This window comes from Psammomys obesus, unplaced genomic scaffold (genome assembly GCF_907164565.1).
Source record: "Psammomys obesus unplaced genomic scaffold, mPsaObe1.curated_primary_1811, whole genome shotgun sequence".
In the NCBI taxonomy this organism is placed as follows: Eukaryota; Metazoa; Chordata; class Mammalia; order Rodentia; family Muridae; genus Psammomys; species Psammomys obesus.
In genome coordinates, this window is record NW_026589137.1 from 11,061,029 (window position 1) to 11,082,350 (window position 21,322).

General features: G+C 38.3%; 1 protein-coding gene across 6 annotated transcripts in view; it reads left to right on the forward strand.

Annotated features, from left to right (window-relative positions):
• Positions 1 to 252: 252 nt before the first annotated feature.
• Acsl4 (acyl-CoA synthetase long chain family member 4) overlaps positions 253 to 21,322 on the forward strand; it is a 76,027-nt gene continuing 54,957 nt past the window's right edge. For 3 of the 6 annotated variants that reach the window (XM_055604944.1, XM_055604946.1, XM_055604947.1), the window contains exon 1: positions 253 to 409. The gene's annotated coding sequence lies outside the window, so the exon portion shown is untranslated. The remainder of the gene's footprint in view (positions 410 to 21,322) is intronic. The other 3 variants (XM_055604945.1, XM_055604943.1, XM_055604942.1) reach the window with 3 other exon arrangements.

Here is a 21,322-nt window from a genome sequence, read left to right on the forward strand (position 1 = left end):
ACCTGCGACCCCTCCGTCGCAGCTCTCCTCCTCTGCAGCTGTCTACATCTCCGCCAGCCTCCGCCTCTTTGGTGATGACGTCCTTAGCAAGCGGGGGCGGGCGCGTGGGTGGGCCGAGCCGGCGGTCGCCTGCGATTCGGCGGGCTCAGCCACACCACCGCGCTCCCCCCTCCGCCCGCCCCTCAGGGCTGTCTTTTCCGGGCTTGCGCTGGGCCCCGCCTCCGTTGGCCGTCCGGGTTGTGCGCGCGCCGCTGCAGCGCTTTTTTTTTTTTTCCTGCTGGCCTCCGCGGGGCCCCTCCTTGCAAGGCAGCTCCAGAGCTAGCGGGCACGCGGACTCCTCTCCGTGAGCTTCCTTCCCCAGAAGGCCAGACCCAGTGGCGGAAACGTGGTGGGCGAGGCAGCACCTTCGGTGAGTGATCCTAGGTTGGGGAGGCTGCGGCCACTGTGCCCGCTGTGCCCGTGCCCAGGAGGGGCCCCTGATCCCTGGTATATCCTTACCTGAGCCGGCTAGGGGTCAGAGGGGCGCTAGGCTTCCCGGCCGGGGCTTCTGGCTCATGGAGCTCCTCAGATTCGCGGAAATAACTACGGTCACTGTCTCCTCCTTGGATGCTCTCCCGGATCCTCCAGAACCTCGTCCGGATCTTCCCTGTACCCCGAGAGCCAAGAGAACTCTTCCTCTCGGGAGTACCTGGCTTTGCCACGACTCAGTTGATATGAGCACACCAAGTGCCTGCTAGACCTCCAAACGACCTTTAGGGTGCCCCTAGACTTCAGCTCCATTTTGTCCTCTCCCAGTCACTCTGTTACAGGGTCCAGGCACCCACTGGTGTGTGTGGGCTGGTGTCTCTGGCTCTAGAACCATCTGCCCTTCTGAAATTTGAGGAAGGTGCCTTTGCTTTCGATAGATACCCTCTCAGCATCCATACCTTTAGGTATGTTAACAAACAGCTGGATCCTAGCTGAAGCATGTACCATGTGTTCTTCCGGTCCTCATCCCCGCGATCAGTAGATGCTATATATTTAATATAAGGTTTATTCACTTCCTCTTCCTCTCATTCGAGTACCAGTACCGAAAAGAACTGTGGCTAATGTCTATAGAAAAAAAAAGAAAAAAAAAACTTAGGAGAATGTGATTCATTGCTTAACCGGTTACATATTTGAAATCAGACGTCATTTCTTTTCACTCCAGCATCTTCTTTGAAGACATTTTTTTTTTTTTACCATTCTCTTGAAATTAATTTCCTTCTTTGTACTTTTCATCTTAAAAAAAAAAAGTCAATCCTCACTCAAGAGAAAGGACGGTAAGGATCGGATTAAGGGGAAATGAACCTTGTTGAAGAAGTAAGCAGTGTGCCTTACTGGTAATGGTTTAATCAACCGCTCCGTTTCCTCTTCTGTGAAAATATGCCCAGCTGTCATGCAGTTGGATTCAAGCATATCAGAGGTACTTTTTTTCTGTTTTGTTTGTTGGACCTCTAAATTCATGCTTATAACATGTTGCTACGGTTATTTAACCCAAAAAAGCCATTTCCTGAGCTTACTTGTAACTTTAGTTGTTCTTTTTTCACTTCCAACAAACAAGGCTTCCAAATGTTCTTGATGTATAAATCAGCAAGTGCCGATTAGTTACAGTGCTGCTATAGAGCATGTCAAGCAAAATTTAAAATGTAAGGCCTCTTCTCTCTTTTTATTCTTATGTTTTATTTATTTGATTATTTATTTATTTTTACAATTGATTCATTATAGGTCCCTCCCTCATTGAAGCCCCTCCCTCAACTCCTCCCAGCCCCTCCCTCCCTCCTTCTTATCCCCATCCCCTTACCCTAGTCTATTGAAAGGGGGAGTTCTTCTCTGCCATCTGCCCATAGCTTATCAAGTCTCATCAGGACTGTCTGGATCCTCTTCCCTGTGGGCTGGCAAGGCCGTTTCGCCAGGGGCAAGTGGTCAGCCAGGGGCAAGTGGTCAGCCAGGGGCAAGTGATCGAAGAGCAGGCAATCGAGTTCATGACAGAGGCAGCCCCTGCGCCTCTTATTAGGGAACCCACTTGGAGACTGAGCTTCCACTTGCTACATCTGAACAGGGGGTCTAGGTCCTCTTCATGCATAGTCCTTGGTTGGTGCATCAGTCTCTGCAGGACCCCCTGGGCTCAGATTTTTTAGCTTTGTTGTTCACCTTGTGGGGCTCCTGTCCCCTCCATGTCCTATCCCCCTCTTCTTCCATAAGATTCCCTGCATTCTGCCCAAAGTTTGTCTGCAAGTCTCAGCATCTGCTTTGATACCCTGTTGGGTGAATCCTTTCAGAGGACCCTCTATAGGAGACTCCCACCCTGTTTCTTCTCTTCCACCACTTCTGGTGTTTATCTTGTTTGCCATTCTGAATGAGACTTAAGCATTCTCCCTAGGGTCCTCCTTAGTGTTTAGCCTATTTAGATCTGTAGATTTTAGTATGGCTATCCTATATCATAGTGCTAATACCTGCTTATAAGTGAGTATATACCGTGCTTGTCTTTCTGGGTCTGGGTTACCTCACTCAGGATGATCTCATTCCATCTTACGATGATCAGAATGGCTAAGATCAAAAGCTCCAGTGGCAACACATACTGGAGAGGATGTGGAGAGAGGGGAAACCTCCTCCATTGCTGGTGGGAGTGCAAACTTGTACAACCACTTTGAAAATCAATCTGGCACTTTCTTAGAAAATTGGGACTAGCACTACCTTAAGTTCCAGCTCTACCACTCCTGGGTGTATACCCAAAAGATTCCTCACCATTCAACAAGGACATTTGTTCAGCTGTATTCATAACATCTTTGTTTGTAATAGTCAGAATCTGGAAACAACCTAGATGTCCCTCAGAGGAGGAATGGATACAGAAATTGTGGCACATTTACATAATAGAATACTACTAAGATATTAAAAACAACGAAATCATGAAATTTGCAAGCAAAGGTCTTTCTTTTAAATTGCTCCTCTTTTCAGCCAAATCTATATAAGTCCAAACATGTTAGACTCCTATTTGAATTTACACTCTCCACCATTTCCATGGAGGAACTAGCGTTATATTGTCAGTATACTTGCAAACTGGGATAAAGTACCTTGACATAAGTAACAATACAAAACACAGAAGGGTATAATTCAAAAGTTGGAGTGATTTTTATCTTTGTGGGTTCTTTTAAAAATATTAAAACTATTGGGTAGGGATGTGATAGGTGGAGAAAGAACAAAATCTTGCCTATTTAGGTAGCAAGAGACCTGAATCTGCACTCTGGAGAAGCTCTAATTCTACCTTCATAGCTGAATCTTGCTTTTCTTAGTTTTCACATACATAAATTAAATGACTGTATGGTTGTAGGGTGATCCATAAACACCCCATTTTGGTGTCTGTTTTAAAAATAATGAGATTTTAATGAATGTATATATACATTTTAGTGCACTTCACATTAAGGCTGTGGCCGAGTCTTGTTATATCACTTTAGAACATTTTCTCAAAGGTCTGCATATTCTGCATAGCTTCAATCAATATATGCTTAGTTGTGATTTTAACCCCAGCACTAGGGAAGCAGAGGCTGGGTAATTTCCATGTTTGAAGCAGATCTCTAAATTCAAAGCCAGCCTGGTCTACAGAGCAAGTTTCAGGAAAGCCACGCCTACACAGAGAAACTTTGTCTCAAAAAACCGAAACAAGATATGCTGAATTTTTAATTCATCCTGACTTAATGAGTGGAAGTACATAAATTCAAAAGCAGTTTTATAAATGTTACATTAATTTCCACTTACAAAAGAAAAGTAGTTACCTGAGTTTTAGACACTCATGGCCATTAGAAACCTGTAAGAGGATGTAAACATAGTGCCTTAAAATTGTAACTGGCTAGTAACTTTAACTGTATACAGAGGGGCTGGAGTGAGATCAGTGGTTAAGAGCAATGGCTGCCATTTTAGAGGAACCATGTTTGATTTTCAGCCTGCAGATGGTGGCTCACTGCCTTCTGTAACTCCCAGTCCATCACCCTCTGACATCTGTGAGCACCAGACATGCATGTGGTCCATAGACAAACACGTAGGCAAAACAGCTATATACATAATATAAAAATAGTTAGGTGGGTGTGGCGGCACACACCTTTAATCTTTGCACTTTGGGGGAGACAGAGGCAGGCAGACTTCAGTGATGGAGGCCAGCTTGTATACATAGAGTTTCAGAACATCCAGGAACTCATAGAACCTGTCTCAAACAACAACAATAAAAATATATTGAAAAAAATTAAGAAGTATACTCATTCCATTTATAAATTCATTCCACTTTCTTGTTCTTAATGGCTCACATTTTGTGTTGGACCTTCAGAAGATGATAAGAGGACAACACCTGTTCTATGAAATTGTAGCCTGAGAGGAAGGTGTGGTTTTAGTGAGACATGTGGACATATAGTTTATTTTATTAAAAATAGTAATGTTTAAGTTGATGAACAAAATCCCCTCAAAGTTAAGTTTCAATAGGGAAGGAGATAATCATATTCTGATATGGACTGTTTTTTATTTTATTTTATTTTATTTTTGTTTCTCTGTGTAATAGTCCTGGCTGTACTGAAGATCCACCTGCCTCTGCCTCCAGAGTACTGAGATTAAAGGCTTGTTCCACTAAATCTGGGCTCTACTGTTGGCTGTTGTGGCATTACTTGTTCTCTTCCTTGACTTTCCATAGGAAAAATGTAAGATTTGTTTTCCACTTCTGCTACTGGCTGATATTATATATTTTATACTTTCTCTTTTGATTATGAATTCTGGTATTGTTCTAGGTTGTCATACAATTTTAAGAAGTAACACCCCATATCTGATTTCATCCAATGTTTGTATCATAATTAATTATAATAAAACAGCACAACTAAGAAGTTTTTATTTTTATGTATGTGTGCTTGCCACATGTATGTAGATGTGTGCCTAAGCCAGAAGAGGGACTGGATGCCTTGGAGCTAGAGTATAGGCATTAGAGCTGCCTGACATAGGTACAAGCACTCTTAACTGCTAAGCCATCTTCCAGCCTCAATATTTTACCACTTTAGCATGCACTTTGTGTGTGCATGTGTGTCTCTCTCTCTCTGTGTGTATGTGTAGTTCTGCATACTGCTACCATGTGTAGCTTTCTGTGATCACTCCAGGCAAGCCATAGAACAATTCTATCCCTTTCATATTTACAATTATCTCCTATCTCTCATATGTCTGGTGCCCATGTTCCTTGTCATTTCAAGAACACTAGATAAATGGGAACAGAGATTGTAACCATTTTAGACTGCCTCCTACCACTAGCATAATTATTTGGAGATTCATGAGATTTATATCCTTAATCAATAGTCTGCTTCTTTTCATTACTGAGTAGTATGGCATGTCATAGATGTTTGTTTAACTCTACACTTATCAAAAGAACCTCTGATGTTCCCATGTATGAACATAAATTTTCACTTCTGGGATAATTTCCTAATAATACAATTGCCAGGTAATACAGTAGTTGCACGTTTAGGTTTCAAAGTAACTGATTTCCATAAGGCTACCATTTTATATTTCAATTAGCAATATTTGAACGATTTGTGACTTTGTCAGCTTTTAGCCTTGTTGCTACTTTTTTTCCTTGGCTGTTCTGATTCTATGTAGTGATAACTCTCTTCATACTTTTAATTTACACTACTTTAATGGCTCATGATCTGCATTTGCTGCCATTAGGTAATTTTTTTTTTTTTTTTGCTTACTATATTTGTGCTTTATTGTTGTTTTTAGACAGGGACTTTATGTAGCCTTGGCTGTCCTGGAACTCTACATAGATATAACAGGCTGCACTTGATTTTAGAGTTCTGCCTACCTCTGCCTTCCAAGTGCTGGAATTTGCCTGGTTTAAGGTTGTAATTTAATTACAATGTTTCTTCCTTCCTTTCCTCCCTCTAAATCCTTTCACCAGCTCCTCCCCATTTTCCTTCAAAAATATGACCTCTTTTCTCATTAATTGTTGTTGCATGTATATATGTTTGTGTACACACACACACACACACACACACACACACACACACACACACACTTAAATATAATCTATTGAGTCCGTGTGATATAACTTTGTGCTTATGTTTCCAGCCCCAATGTATAAACACAAAACATCCCCCCACCTAAGGCTCAGAGAGTATTTCTGGGGGAGGAGGCCAGAAAGATTGTGTGAGCCAGAATATCAAGGAATTTGCTAAGTGATTGTGTCTCCTAGTAACACCAGAAACTATATCCATAAACCTCACCAACATGACCACCCAAATGTGAGCTGAATGAGGAGGACACCAATGAAAATGCCAAAATGGACAGGGACTAGGCCTCAACCCTTCACAAAACTATAGGCAACCGAGTAAAGCTGGAAGCAGGAAAGGTGGTGCTCCCCAGGGAAGAGCATACCAATTGGTTCTTCCGTGCCTAATGGTCAGCCCTGAAAACACACTGCTAAGTCTTTTCAAACTTATTCTTTGAGGATTTCATACATGTGTACCCATTATTGTTCATAGTCACTCCTACTTCCCCCACTACCTATTCCTCCTGTATCTCACCCGCTCCATACTATATAGCCCTCCCGCTTTTAGTGACATGAAAGCGTGGGTCTGGTGCCATCCACTGGGGCATAGACAACAGGTCACTGCTAGGTCTTCAGGAAAATATCTGTCATCCTTTTGTCTATTTTTGTGTTGGATTATTTGAAATTGTTGAGTATTAAATGCACCTTTTATAATTTAGGTACTGGCCTTTTGTTATATGGCTTTAAAGTATATTCTTTCACTTTGTGGCTTGTGCTTCCAATATCCTCACAGTGACTTTGCAGAACTTTAATTTGGACTGATGAAACAATAAAAAACATTGCTTGCAGGGAAAAATAATATTTTTTAACACATGATGTGTGCTTCTGGTGTCAAGGGGGTCTTATATATTTGCACTATTTAATTTTACTTTTTGTGTTCTGCCTTACATCCATTATTTTATACTGCAAGCAGTGTATTTACTATATCAATAGTTCTGGAACTCACATATGTTCTGTGCCAAGTGGCTTTGAGCTTACCATGTGAAACTGCTTATACATGCTCTTACCATACTAAAATGACTACTCTCCTTAAAGTACAGTGTCTACCTTATCAGTTGTCAAATGCAACATAGAATTAAACAGACACATAATAGGTTTCACTTTCTAAATTAAAAATATTTTGGCAAAACCATAGTTTTCAGCAAAGTTTTCTTTTTAAAGTTATCCAAATCACAAGTGTTTGTTCTCATTTAAACACAGTTTGAAAGTATATTCCTGCATTTAAGTAGTGAAGTTATCTTAACTATATACTTAGTAGTCCCTTTTTACTTACTCTTCCTGAATAAAATACTATTTTTTTATGGTCATTACTTGTCATTTGTTTTAACTGCTTATTTTGTATGGTGTGGAGATAGAGCCCAGAATATTGTACTTGCTGGCAAGTGCTGTACCCCAACCCTTAACTGTTTTTTTACAGTGAATGTTAGTTTTAGGTGTTGCTTGTACTATCTCATTTTAAAAATTGTAGGTACTGAGGCCTGGAGAGATGGCTAAGGGGTTAAGAAGACTGGCTGTTCTTCCAAAGGTCCTGAGTTCAATTCCTAGTAAACACATGATGGCTCATAACCATCATAGTGAGATCTTGTGCCCTCTTTTGGTGTATAGGCGTACATGCAGGTAGAATGCTGTATAAATAATAAATAAATCTTAAAGAAAATTGTGGGTACCAGTATTATGGAGAAAATTTGCTGGACTAGTGACTAATTTTAAGAATACTCATTTTTTTTTAATGGTGGGACTGTAGTAATCACCTGTCTCTTTGCTGTTACCATATCTGCTCTAGTAAGTACAGTTAGGGTATCAAATTCATATGAGAAAAAAAGAGCAAACTGGTGTAAGTCAGGGAACAGAAAAACACTCTCTTTGGCCAAATCCCATCTACCACCTGTTTCTGTAAATAATCTCTAGTTGGAACAGAGCCATATGTCTCCATTTATGTATTGTCTGGCAGTATTCTCAGAGACCCTCTAGCCTCCTAAGTCTGTTTACTCTCTGGACCATTAGAGAAAAAAAATTCTGATGAACTCCCAGATAAGACAACCTTAAGTAGGATTGATTTTTTTTCTTCTATTTTATAAAGGAAACCTTCAAACCTTTGCTTTTATTTCTGTGGTTCAGAAGACTGCATTCATTTTCTTCACCAAGCCTGGCAGTAGAATTATTAAGGCATGGGTAGAGAACTGGGAAGGTTGGTTTTTGTTGTTGAGGTGTAGGTTATTTCAGGGTGAATTTTGTCTTACAGATAGTATGATTCTAATAGAGGCCTACGCAGTTAGGTTCTTCCAAACCAGACTGGTAATGAGTGAGCTGGGCATGGCTACAGTTTTGCAACAGAAACTGCTTTGTGGCCTTTAAATACACAGTAGGAGGCTACCAAATTGAACTTCCACTGTGGTTTATTATTTTCTTTGCACAACTTCCTTCTTTTGTTAACTTGACACTTTAGTTCTTTTAAATGTCTTAAGTGTCATGCTGAAAATGGAAATGAAATTGGGACACTTGTCTGTACATTTGGAAGGAAGTGGATCCCATCATATGCAGAAGCATATTAAATATGTTTTTAAACATAAATTCATATTTAAAAAATGCTCATGAAAAACATAAAAACAGCACAATAAAATAAAAAAGACAAGTGGCAGATTTGGGGAATAGCTTCTAAATATCAGTTTACCTGGTTCACTGTGTTAAAGGATGATCACTGAGCTTGTAAACCTACCAGCCGGGAAATATGCTTTACTACTGAACCTGCACATTGTTGGTGTGTATGCATGTGTTTTGCTTTGTGTGTGGTAGGCAACTGCTTCACCACAGAGGTAGGTTTCTATGTAGTGTTTTAAAAATATATGACTTAATATTTTATAAACTGATGAACTATGAATGGGCAGAGTTGGCATTCTTTCTGAAACAAGTGAAAAGATACAGTGTGTCAGATTTGCTTCACATCATATCACAGGTAGATGATGGAGGTGGTAAGTGGATATTGAAGAAAACATAGTTCAACACATAGATAATTGTTGAAACCGGTAATGATTATGTTAGGTTTATTATAATGAGTGACACTGCATTGTTTTTAGGAAGAGTTGATGAGTAAAAATTGCTAAAAATAGTAACTAATTAGGTGTAGGTAAGACAGTATAAAATTTATGTAAATACAGAAATTTGAAAATTGTCTGCATGCTCATTGCTTTGCAAGTATTTTTATCCTAAAAATTCAGATTAAATTTCTTTGCAATCAAGAGAAACATGGCTTCTTGGCTCTATATCAAAAGTTTGGTGAATGAGTATAACTTTGCAACTGATAAAATGAAATGAAGATAACCTGAAATGTTTGCTGTGATGTGTTATGAATAGTTATTCGCTTGAATTGACCTTTTATATTAACTGTTCTAATTCAAATTAGATAAAAAGTTCTGTATAATAAGCATAATATATAGCAAACCTATTGATCCATGAGAAAGATGTGCACAAAACATAGCAAACTCCAGAAAACCAGAAAAGAATTTGTACAAATATTTTGCTGTGCTATAGAGTATCAGAGAAAAAAGAGAAAAGAAAAATTTCCATCAGAAAGACCTAGATGAACTGACACAGGCATTTTAGAGTATGGTAAAGGAGTCACACCATGATTCCACTTATCTGAAAGCTAACAAAGGTTATCATGTTTATAGATAATAAAAAAAAGCTTTGATTGACAGCACACTGCAGAATTATCCCTAGAGGAAAAGGGAGTGGTGTTAGAGGAAACCTGTTATTCTATATAAATCTATAATGTAGTTAACAGTTTTAATTGCTTTTTTGTTGGTACTTGTGTAAGTTAATAAGTTACATTTGCCCACTGAAGGGTTTTATATAGCAAATGTATTGGCTTGTACTGAGTGAACATTCAGGTGTTTTGATAAAACATATTTTTTTTTTGCCTGTGGATCTGCTTGCACATACATGTTTGCATCTATGAATGATAAGTGTCTATATGAATGCAAACATGCATGTACAAGCATCTGCATCAGCAAGTAAACAATGGATCTGAGCATGGTATTATACTCTTGTATTTGTATTTTCAAAATAGAAAATTTAGGAGAGTCTCCATGGGAGAAAAAAATTTCTTTTTCTCTTAGTTCTATGATGGGGCTATGTTCTAAGAACGTGTTAGTTGATTTCATCATTGTGTGAATATCACAGATTGTATTTATGCAAAGCTAGGTGGTAGAGCCCATTGTGTACATAGTACACATAATTGCATTCTGTGGTTCAGATATGATTAGAACACAATGGGCTTGCTTATACCAGCATTATCACAAATGTGACTAATGGATTTTGCCACCACCTTACTTGGCAATAGGAATTTGTGAAATTCATTATAGTCTTATGGGAGCACCATCATAGATGTACTCTATGGTGGTAATGTCTATACAGACCTTGGCTGTATTAAAATTGTAGTTATAGGTCAGAGGCTAAGACTGAATGCTGTGCAAACATGAGGACTGAGTTCAAATTCCCATATAAAAAAAGTCAGGCATGGCTGAAGACTCTCCATAGCCTCATCCTTAGGGAGTGGGGTAGGAGTAGAGATGGTGATAGGAGGCTCACTGGATTGCTGGTCACAAGCCTAGTTCTATTTTCTGCGACAGACCCCATTTAAAGAAAATAAGGTACAGAGGAGTAGAACAAAACACCTGATGTCTCTTGGCTTCTACATGTACATGGGGGCTTATTCTTGCATATACATGCACATGTGCACATATAACACACAGACACACACAGACACATAAATATAAAATTTATTGCTAAAGTGACAAGGTATAAGTGCAATATGTGGAATGTCTTATGATTTTGGGTGTGTGAACTTGGACTGTAGTGAAAAATATTCAAACTGAACCTGTGTTGCTTATTTTGTTTAAAGAAGAAAACAGGAGGTGTGTCTAGATTTTGGCTAAAGATATGTGTAGTAAAGGACTTTATTTTGCAACTTAGAAAAGTAAAGAAAATCTAGGTGTCTGTAGCAACATGAATCTTTGTCTATGATAGGTCTGTTTTGTTGTTGCATATAAAATTGAGATGGGAGAATCATGCTAAAGGACCAAGTTCCATTTGATTAATTTGAACATGTATATCTGTATGCTGCTTTTTCATGAAGCTTTAATTAAACAACAAGACGCATTAAAACCTCCTGAGTTTATACTATGGGACTTAGAAACAAACATGTTACTTTTGTTTCAGTTGTTTCTGAGAAAGGCTGTAACTATACAGCCCAAGAAGTTACTATGTAGTCCAGGCTAGCCTCAAATACACTTTAGGGCACCTGCCCTAGCCTCTCAAAGGCTGAAATTATAGAAGGATGCCACTCACCTTAGGTAAATTATATAATTTTTTTTTCATAATATTTTTGTTCTTTTAATCATTTTCCACAAACTAAGTAGGACATTTTATTTCAAAAGATTATATGTGGACAAGGTGTTTCATATAAAAAAAAATCTTCATAGTACTTGTATTTTTGTTACAATTGTAACAGCCTATTTTTCCAAGGCTGTCTTCCTGCCTCTTGGCCTTGTGGAGTTTGATTTCATTACAGGAGGATTTTCTACTCATAGGTGCAGTTAATAAGGCAACATACATTATAGGAGAATAAAGTTAAAGGTTTATTTTTTCTTACTTGAATAACAAGAAAAGGTGTTGAAAAGTTGCTAGTGAATTATGGTGGTTTTAAATGAGGCTAACTCAGGGGGAGGCATACTGAAATACCTGTTTTCTTTTAGTTTTTTTGGGTATTTCCTTTAATGTATGGTTACATTATTGAAATACTACGACAAAGTGACTGCAGGCTTTTGCAGGGTCATTCATCTAAGAAAACCTAGAGAAGTGAACAGAGGGTGTTGATGCTGAGGGGAGGGCGAATATTACTTGTGCTTCGAATGTGGTAGTAATTTCTGCTTCTCAGTTGAACAAAAAGGTTAAAAGATCTCTCAGACAGGAAACAGGAACTTGGTGAATGAGCTTAAAACCCAGTTATGGCTTAGAAGAGAAGAAAGAGAGCACAGTAATAGCACTGGGATGAATTCAAGTAAAAGATTCTGGATTCCACATGGCCACAGAAGCTATGGAGTCAAGAAGTAAGTTAGTTAAAAAACCATAGCGTTACTGAAGGATAGAACTGAACAGTAGTCATAGCACTTGCTTCAAAAAGTGGAGCAGAGAAGAGAAAAATAGGCCAGGCATAATGATATTCTTAGAGTTGGAACTAGAGACTTTCAGATTTGCTAGCTTAACCTAGGATGGTTTTAAAGTCTTTGGTGGAATATTTGGGATACAGAGAGTATCAGGTACCAAGAAAAGACCAAAAAGGGTTCAGAAAGTATTAGAATCCTCTATGGCCAGATGGCTTCTTACAAAATTGTATTCATTGCTTTTCTGTTGCTGTGACAAAATACCATGATGAAAAGCAACTTAATGAAAAAAGTTTATCTTGGCTCACAGTTCTAAAAGAATAGGAGTCCATCATGGAAAAGAAGCATGGCAACACGGGGCAGATAGGGCAGCAGGAGCAGGAAGCTTAGAGATTACATCTTCAACCTTGAACATGAAGCAGAGAGAGCCTGGGCTTCTCAAAGACCACCCCAGTGATAAACTGACCTCCAGCAAGGCTGCATCATTTCCCCCAACAGTGCCACCTACTGGGGATCAAGTTTTCAAATACCTGATCGTGTCAGGGAAATTCTTATTCAAACCATCTTAGAAAAGAAGGTTAGAATTTCTTGGAAACAGGTTATTTCCATAACTGGAACCTAGAAAAAGCATCTCCGGTGCACCTTTTATGAGTTATACAATCCTTAATTGGGAAGCCATGTGGTGTTTATTTACACACACACACACACACACACACACACACACAAAATTAGTGACTTCATTCAAATACAATGATACATGCTATGCTTTTTTTTTCATTAAGCAAAATGCCTGATATCCTAAGGATGTTATAGTTCACAATTAACCCCTAGAAATTTTTGGACTCTTAGTTTCTGTTTTTAGTGTCAAGCATATATGGCCAGGATTTTCATATGCAACTAAGTTTTAAAAATTATATTTATATAATTATATATATACAGATTACTTTTTAATATTTTTATACCAAGAGATTAAATATTAAATTAGTTATACAGAGTATTTTTCTTTTCCAAAGAATTCCTCTTTATCTGCAGTTTCACTTTCTAGTTTCAGTTGCCTGAAAGTATTAAATGAAAAATTTCAAATGTAAACAATTTATGAGTTTTAAACAAAATTTTACCACAATACTTATTATAATTATTTTACTAGTCCCTATTGCCGTTAATCTCTTTCTCTGTCAAAATTATAAATTAAACTTCATTATAGAGATGTGCATACAGGGAAGGACTAGTATAGATAAAGTATGGTACTATCCAACACTCCAGGCATGTAAGGAATGTCTTCTATTTTTCTCCCTGGAAAACAGGATTGCGTATTTCCTTACAGGTTAAAGTACAGGCTGTTTTAGAAGAGACAACTGTAAATTTTTGTGGTGAATTTTCTGCCTTCTTTTTTAATCCCTGTATTCATCCATTTATGTTTTGAGATAGGATCTCACTATTTGTTTGAAGTTAGGTGGAACGCTCTATTTATTATTTGTGGGCATGTGCCTTTGTACACATGGAACTCTAAGGACAGTTCTTGAGAATAGACTCTCTCCTGCCACCTTGTGGTCTCTGGGGGTCAGACTCTGTCAGGCCTGCAGGTGGGAACCTCTACTCCTGCTGGCCTGTTTTAAGCAACAGGACATTAAAAATTTTTTTTTAATTTTTTTCTTCACAATTTATTCATTATATGTCCCAATTGAAGCCCCCTCCTTCAACTCCCTCTACTCTCACCTTCCCTTCTTATTCCCCCCATTCCCTTCCTCTAGTCAATTGAAAGGCGTAGTTTTTCATTATTGTCATCTACCCATAGCTTTTTAAGTCTCAAAAGGATTGCTTGGATCCTCTTCCTCTGTGGCCTGGCAAGGACAAGTGATCATAGAGCAGTCAGCTGAGTTCATGATAGAGGCAGCCCCTGTTCCCCTGACTCAGGGATCCACATGGAGACTGAGCTGCTAATTGGCCACATCTGAGCAGGTGGGTCTATGTCCTCTCCATATGTGGTCCTCCTTTGGTGCTTAAACTCTGCAGGACCCCTTGGGCTCAGATCTTTTAGTTTTGTTGGTGCCCTTGTGGGGCTCCTGTACCCTCCATGTCCCTCTGTTCCCACCCCTCTCTTCCATAAGACTCCCTGTGCTCTGCCCAAAATTTGGCTCTGAGTCCCAGCATTTACTTTGATTCCCTGTTGGGTGGAGCCATTCAGAGGACCCTCTATAATAGGCTCCCATCCTGTTTCCTCTCTTCCACCACTTCTGGTGTCTATCCTGGATCCTGTTTGCCATTCTGAATGAGATTTAAGCATCCTCCCTAGGGTCTTCCTCAGTGTTTAGCTTCTTTAGGTCTGTAGATGGATGTCCTATATTATACGGCTAATATCTGCTTATAAGTGAGTATATACCATGCCTGTCTTTCTGTTTCTGGGTTATGTGACTCAGGATGATCTCTTCTAGTTCCAGCCAGATAATCTAGTTAAAAAGTGGGGTACAGCACTAAGCAGAGAATTCTCAACAGAGGAATATAGAATGGCAGAGAAACAGCTAAAGAAATGCTCAACATCCTTTGTCATCAGGGAAATGCAAATCAAAACGAAACTGAGATTTCACCTTACACCCATCAGAATGGCTAAGATCAAAAACTCAAGTGACAACACATGCTGGAGAGGATATGGAGAAAGGGAAACCCTCCTCCATTGCTGGTGGGAGTGCAAACTTGTACAACCACTTTGGAAATCAATCTGGTGCTTTCAGAAAATTGGGACTAGCATTACCTCAAGATCCAGCTATACCACTGCTGGGCATATACCCAAAAGATGCGCCACCATTCAGTAAGGACATTTGTTCAACAATGTTCATCGCAGCTTTATTTGTAACACCAAAAAATCTGGAAATAACCTAGATGTCACTCAGCAGAGGAATGAAACAGAAATTGTGGTGTATTTACACAATGGAACACTACTCAGCTATTAAAAACAAGGAAATAATGACATTTGCAGGCAACAGGACTTACAGCCTTCTCCTTACAGTCCTTTTGGGACTTGCCCTAGGAAGACCTGAATCACTGGTAATTGTTAGGCCTTGAAGTACAAAATAGTTTGATAAAAAAGATACGTGTCCTTTAGTACAATAAGGGTATAATAGCGGGAGAGATAGGCATAAGAACTCCAGAAATACTGGTAGTTCTTATATTTGTGAGAAAAAATTTCCTGTTGTGGGATAGCTGCCCAGTTTCTGTCTTATTTCTGTATCACCCTACATTGCTACCATATTCTTGATTATATGAAATATTTCTCTGTAATCATTGGCCTAATGCTACAATGATAAAATTTAGTAAAATGGGGCACTTATTCTTAACAAATAACTTTCAGAAAGCTGGTGTTTTTCTCAAAACAACGTAAACTGTAAGGGCCATGCAGTTTTGTTTTATCCTTGTAGGGTGAAAGTTTCCAGCTATAAGACCTGAATATGAGGAGGCTTGTGATTGTCTGTCATTGAAGGACCATGTTGTTCAAGACACTTCCTGAAGGAAAGAGAAGGCGGATGATGTACGAAGTCATTACCAAAGATGAGGAAGTGACAGCGAAGGTCTAAGGGTGTCCTTTCAATTGTGAAAATGAGAAATTTGCAATTCAGTTGTTCTATGATATTTAAAGAACAAGTTGTGTTAACTGGACACAATCTGGAGTCATTGGGGAAAAAGAAAGTTAGTTGAGAAAATGCATGAGTCAGACTGCCTGTCAGGTATTGTTTTGAGTAATGATTGATGTGGGATGACCTAGCACACTGGGGCCATTGCCACCCTTTGGTAGGTGGTCCTGGGTTGTTTAAGAAAACAAACTGAGCAAGCCAAGAGGAGCAAGCCAGTAATCAGTGTTCCTTTATGGCCTCTGCTTCAGTTCCTCAAGTTTCTGCCTTGATCCTTGAGTGATAGACTATAAGCTGTAGAAGAAATAAGCTCTTTTCTTCCCAAGTTACCATTGGTCATGCCACCTATGACTATATAACAGCAATAGAAAGCAAAGTAGGGCAGCTTTCTTCTGCTAACTAGAATGTTGTGAAGCCCTGCAGGGTTTAACTTGATGAACATAGTCTCCAGTAAAATTATGCAAATGTAAATATAAAATTAGTATTGTCATATAGCATTCATAATGGAACTGTGGTGACTTTAATAGATAGCAAGCAACTAATTTGGAAGTAGTAACTTTGGTTACAGTTTTTTTTTTTTTTTAAGTAGATGTCCATTTCTCTAGCTTTGCATCATTCCTGGCTAAGGAAACAAACATTTTACATCATTTAAAAATATTTTGTATTATAAATAAAATAAAATGAAATATTTCCTTTGTTTAGGAAGAATGAGTACAAATTTAAGATGGAAGATAGAAAATTAGTTGTTAGACTTGTCAGCTGGTGGGTTAAAAAAACAAACAAACTTGTGAACTTTTTACCCCGTACTCCTAAGGAATAGGATTGACTTCTGCCTTTAGGGTTAAAGAAAAGAAAAATGGAAGAGGGGAACTGGAGAGGTGTCTCAGTGGTTAAGAGCATTGTCTACTCTTCCAGAGGACACAGCTTCAATTCCAGGTACTCACATGGCAGCTCACACCTGTCTTAACTCCAGTTCCAGGGGACCTGGCATCCTCACACAGACATACATTGAGGCAAAACACCAGTGCACATAAAATAAAAATAAATAGGTCGCAAAGAAAAATGGTAGTTCAATTTTGGATAGTTACTTATTTGGCTTGTAAATATATAGCTGTCCAGTAGACTGATTCTTTAAGGTGTGTCTACCTTTTGGACCTTGCAACAAGATGTTGTCATTGACAAAGTTCATGTCTGAGAACTGCACAATTGAGTTATAATAACAAATTGTAAAACCAGTTCATATTTTATATTGGGCCAGATTCATAGCTATCCTTGTCAACATTCAACCCAGAGGCTACAAGGTTCTGTACATTGCCTAGAGTTTAGTTCCCAGCCAGGTCTGAGAGCACCTGTTCTTTCTGGTTTCACTGGCACTGCCCCAGTGCTGCTGAAAAGTCAGGATTTTACCTGCACTGGTCACCTGGCCTCCAGCCTCTGTGTTCTATCTTCAAGCATGTTGGTCCTGAAAACTGTAAGATGAAGGCATCAAAAGGTACCATTACCCTCTTTAAAAACTTTTGCTCTTTAATTACCTCCCCCTGCGGGGGAAGCAGCATTACCAGGCCACAGAAGAAGACAACGCAGCCACTCCTGATGAGACCTAAGAGACTAGGATCAGAAGGAATAAAAAGAAGACCTACCCTATCAGTGGACTTGGGGAGGGGAATGCATGCAAAGGGGAGAGGAAAGGAGGGATTGGGACAGGAGGAAGGAGGGAACCACAGGAGGGATACAAAGTGAATAAGTATAATTAATAAAGAATTAAAAAAAACTTTGGTCTGGAGAGAGTCTTAGTGGTTAAGAGCACTTGTTGCTCTTGCATAGAACCCCTGTTCCATTCCTAGAATCCACATGGCAGCTAACAGTCCTCTGTAACTCCAGGAGATCCAGTGCACTCTTCTGACCTCCATGGATACCAGGCATGTAAGTGGTGTACAGCCATACATGCAGGCAAACCACTGAGAAACATAAGAAAAACAAAAATCTAAAAATAATATTAACTGCAAGTTGCTTTCAGAAAGCCAGCAGAGCTCCAGATGATTAAAAATGACTCATCTGAGATTAAATAATCACAGAGGTAACTGCAAAGGGATGTCTTAAAGGCACTTTTCATTATTGATCCAGCATTGTTGATCCGTAAATATATTACGGATTTATGGGCAGTATTCACCATTACTAAATACCACCATTTTTAAATTCTGCAGGTTTGTTTCTTAGCTGACCGCTGTATGCTAATACATACCTCACCTTCCTTAAACAGTGTTTCATTGGATAGAAGAAGGCTTCGCCTTAGCTTGCCATTTTTAGTACTCTGGATGCTTCACTTTTAATCTGTTCTTATTTATATTTTTGTTATTTTTCAGTACCAGAGGCTGTGCTATATAAATGCTTTACTATCAAGCTGTACCCCCAGCCCTAAACTTTTATTTTTGGCACTCTAGATATGTGTCTTATAGGAAAGCATTTTAAATACTTAGGTGATAGAACTTCCTTTGGATACGGTCCAATATGGATCTAACCTATTCCAATTTTTTTACTTCCTAAAATAATATAACCAGATGGGAGTGTTTGTAATAGTTAGCTGGTCAATACATTAGATTAGTAAGTTCAGCTTTCTGTTTGTGCTTTTTGATAGGGCATTTTTCATTTCTCTCTGCTCTTTTACAACCTCATGTTCCTTCTTTATTATGCATGTGTTTTTCATGGACTGACATTTAAATGAACTTTAAAAATAAAAATTGATTTCTAAGCAAGCCAGATAATACTCTCCTTTTAAAGCAGTAACAAGTGTAACTGGATACTCAGTGGCTGTAATTAATAACTTTTAAGAAGTCTATAGTGGATGAGAGGGTTACCTCATATGTAGCCTGCTCCTGTTGTACTTTTTTATCCATATTAGGCTGCTGTCTACCTAAAGTGTTGTTTATTGAACACTAAGTTCCATTAGAGCAGAGACTATTTCTTGACTAAATGCTTGCCATGCATTTGTAACTACTAAGGATTCAGTAAACTAAATTTTTGTTTAATGTGAAAGAGAAGGGTTGTTACTGACTATGCCTTTTAATTCCTTCCTCAGTCAGCTCTCCATGTTATGGTGGTTACAAAACCAAATCAGTAGACACTTAATGTTTATTTCCTTCTTCAGTGAACTTGGTACAGCAGAGAGAGAGCCAATAATATAATTGTCTCTACAATTTTGTGTTGGGATGTTAAAAAGTATGATGGCTTATTGCTCAAGAGTTTAGTTTACATATTCTTCTTTTTTATTTTTTGTTGTTTTTTTTTTTGAGACAGGGTTTCTCTGTGTAATCTTGGCCATCCTGGACTCTCCTAGTAGACCTGGCTGGCCTTAAACTCACAGCAGTGCACCTGCCTCTGCCTCCCTGAGTACTGGGATTAAAGGCGTGTTCTACCACTGCCCGGCATGTTCATTTATTTGTTTCTTTGTTTGTTTGCTTATTTATTTATTTCGGTTTTTCAAGACAGTGTAACATTGGCTGTCCTGGACTTGCTTTGTAGACCAGGCTGGGCTTGGACTCACAGAGCTCCTCCTGCCTCTGTCTACCCTGCCTCTGCCTCCCCAAGTGCTAGGATTACAGGCCACAGCACCCAGGTAGTTTACACATTCTTATGCACATTTAGGGATATCTTAACCAAATACCTTCTTTCTTATTTATTAAAACATTTAGTGTATACTCTGTATTTTGTAATATGGCACTTAAAGCGATCTAACTGCTTTAAATGAACATTTTTTATTTGGAACAATATTACGCCCATAGTAAATGTATTAGAGATGGTGCTATAGTCCATGTATAATTGATAACAGTTTCCCCTAATTTTAATATTGTACATAGCCTAACAGTGGTGAAGTAACTAAGACAATTAGAATTCACTGTGTATTTCCTAGGTATTGTTTTCTGCCGAAGCATCCAAAAATATCGTATATATTTATTTTAGAATATATAGGTAAAGTTATAAAAATAAAGTACTTCTACTCAGAGACAACTGATATTTTTCGTACCTTTAAACAGACATCTTTTGTCTATGTTTTTCAATGGAGAATATAAATTCATTTCACACCAAATATGGATTTCCCTAAAAGATAGGCTGCCAAAATATTTTAAATACATTTAAAAAATTTGGCCTATTTTTACAGTTAAATATAACTATTCTGCTTTTTCTTTGTTAAACTTCTTCTCATGTGTGTTTTTTAATATAATTTATTCGTTCACCTTACTTTGTTGTATCTCTTTATTTAGTTAATTCTTTATTACTTTATGTAAAAGGCCAGCTATGTATGTGTTTCCAATTCTTTTTTACCAAACAAAGCAAAGAAATATTAACTTTCAGCTCTAGTATTGCTTAATATATGTGTGTGTCAAGTTGAACCATTTAAATTTGTGGGTTTTTAAAAAGTTGTATGTATTGGATATTTGACTGTCATAGTTTAATGTGGTTTGCCCTGAATTTTGCAAATGCTTTCCAGGTTTTTCTCTTCCTTTCTCCATTGAGAATTTTCACATTTAGAATAGTGTGCTGATACAAATCTTTAGGCCAAAGTCTTAAATAACTCACCTTCCCAAGTCTCTGATAAACATAATGTCCCTAAGACCTACTCTTATGACTAGAGAACTTGAACTTGAATGTGTTGTCTACAATAAGACTGGAACTTTCAGTTTAAGCTTTGTTGAAAAGCCTGATGATTGATCTCTCTCCAGGGTTCATTTCTGCATTGGCTAGCTAGTGACAGTGCTGCCACCCAGTGGCAATATATGAACCTGCTGCTATTATTGCTTCAATATTTTCCACTATTCAAATACTTTTTCTTGTATGTTCTTCTGTGTTCATGGTTTTGCCTCCTGTTTCTTTTGTCCAGTCATGTCGCTTATATTTGAGGGTTTCAGTTGACATTCAGGGAGCTGAACACTAGCTGTATATTGTAGCTCTGATAGTCTAGTTAAATAAAGACTTTGGAATATGGGACACGATATTAATAATAAGTGTAAACATACTGAGCAGCCTTTTGTTTGCTCTGTTTTATGAAGTTACGGTTCTTTGCACAAAAGGGCATATACTTTGTGCATGGTAAGAATTAATGTGTTTAATGTTTAATGGAAAATTTCTCATTGTATGAGAAGAAACATTCCTATAAGTATGTGAAGAGGCTCATACTCCTACCTAGCCTGAAAGCTGTAGCTTAGAAATCCTTCCTTGATTTCCTCTTGCCATCTTCTGTCTTGTCATTTCATTCAATATTCATTTAAGGAATACTTACTAAGCATCTACTTGGGGCCTACCTTGCACCTGTGTTGTGCTACTGAGTGTTATAGTGCTGATTAACACAAATATGACTTCTTCTTTCTTTTTTTAATAAAGTATTTTTATCTATCTATCTATCTATCTATCTATCTATCTATCTATCTATCTATCTATCTATCTATCTATCTATC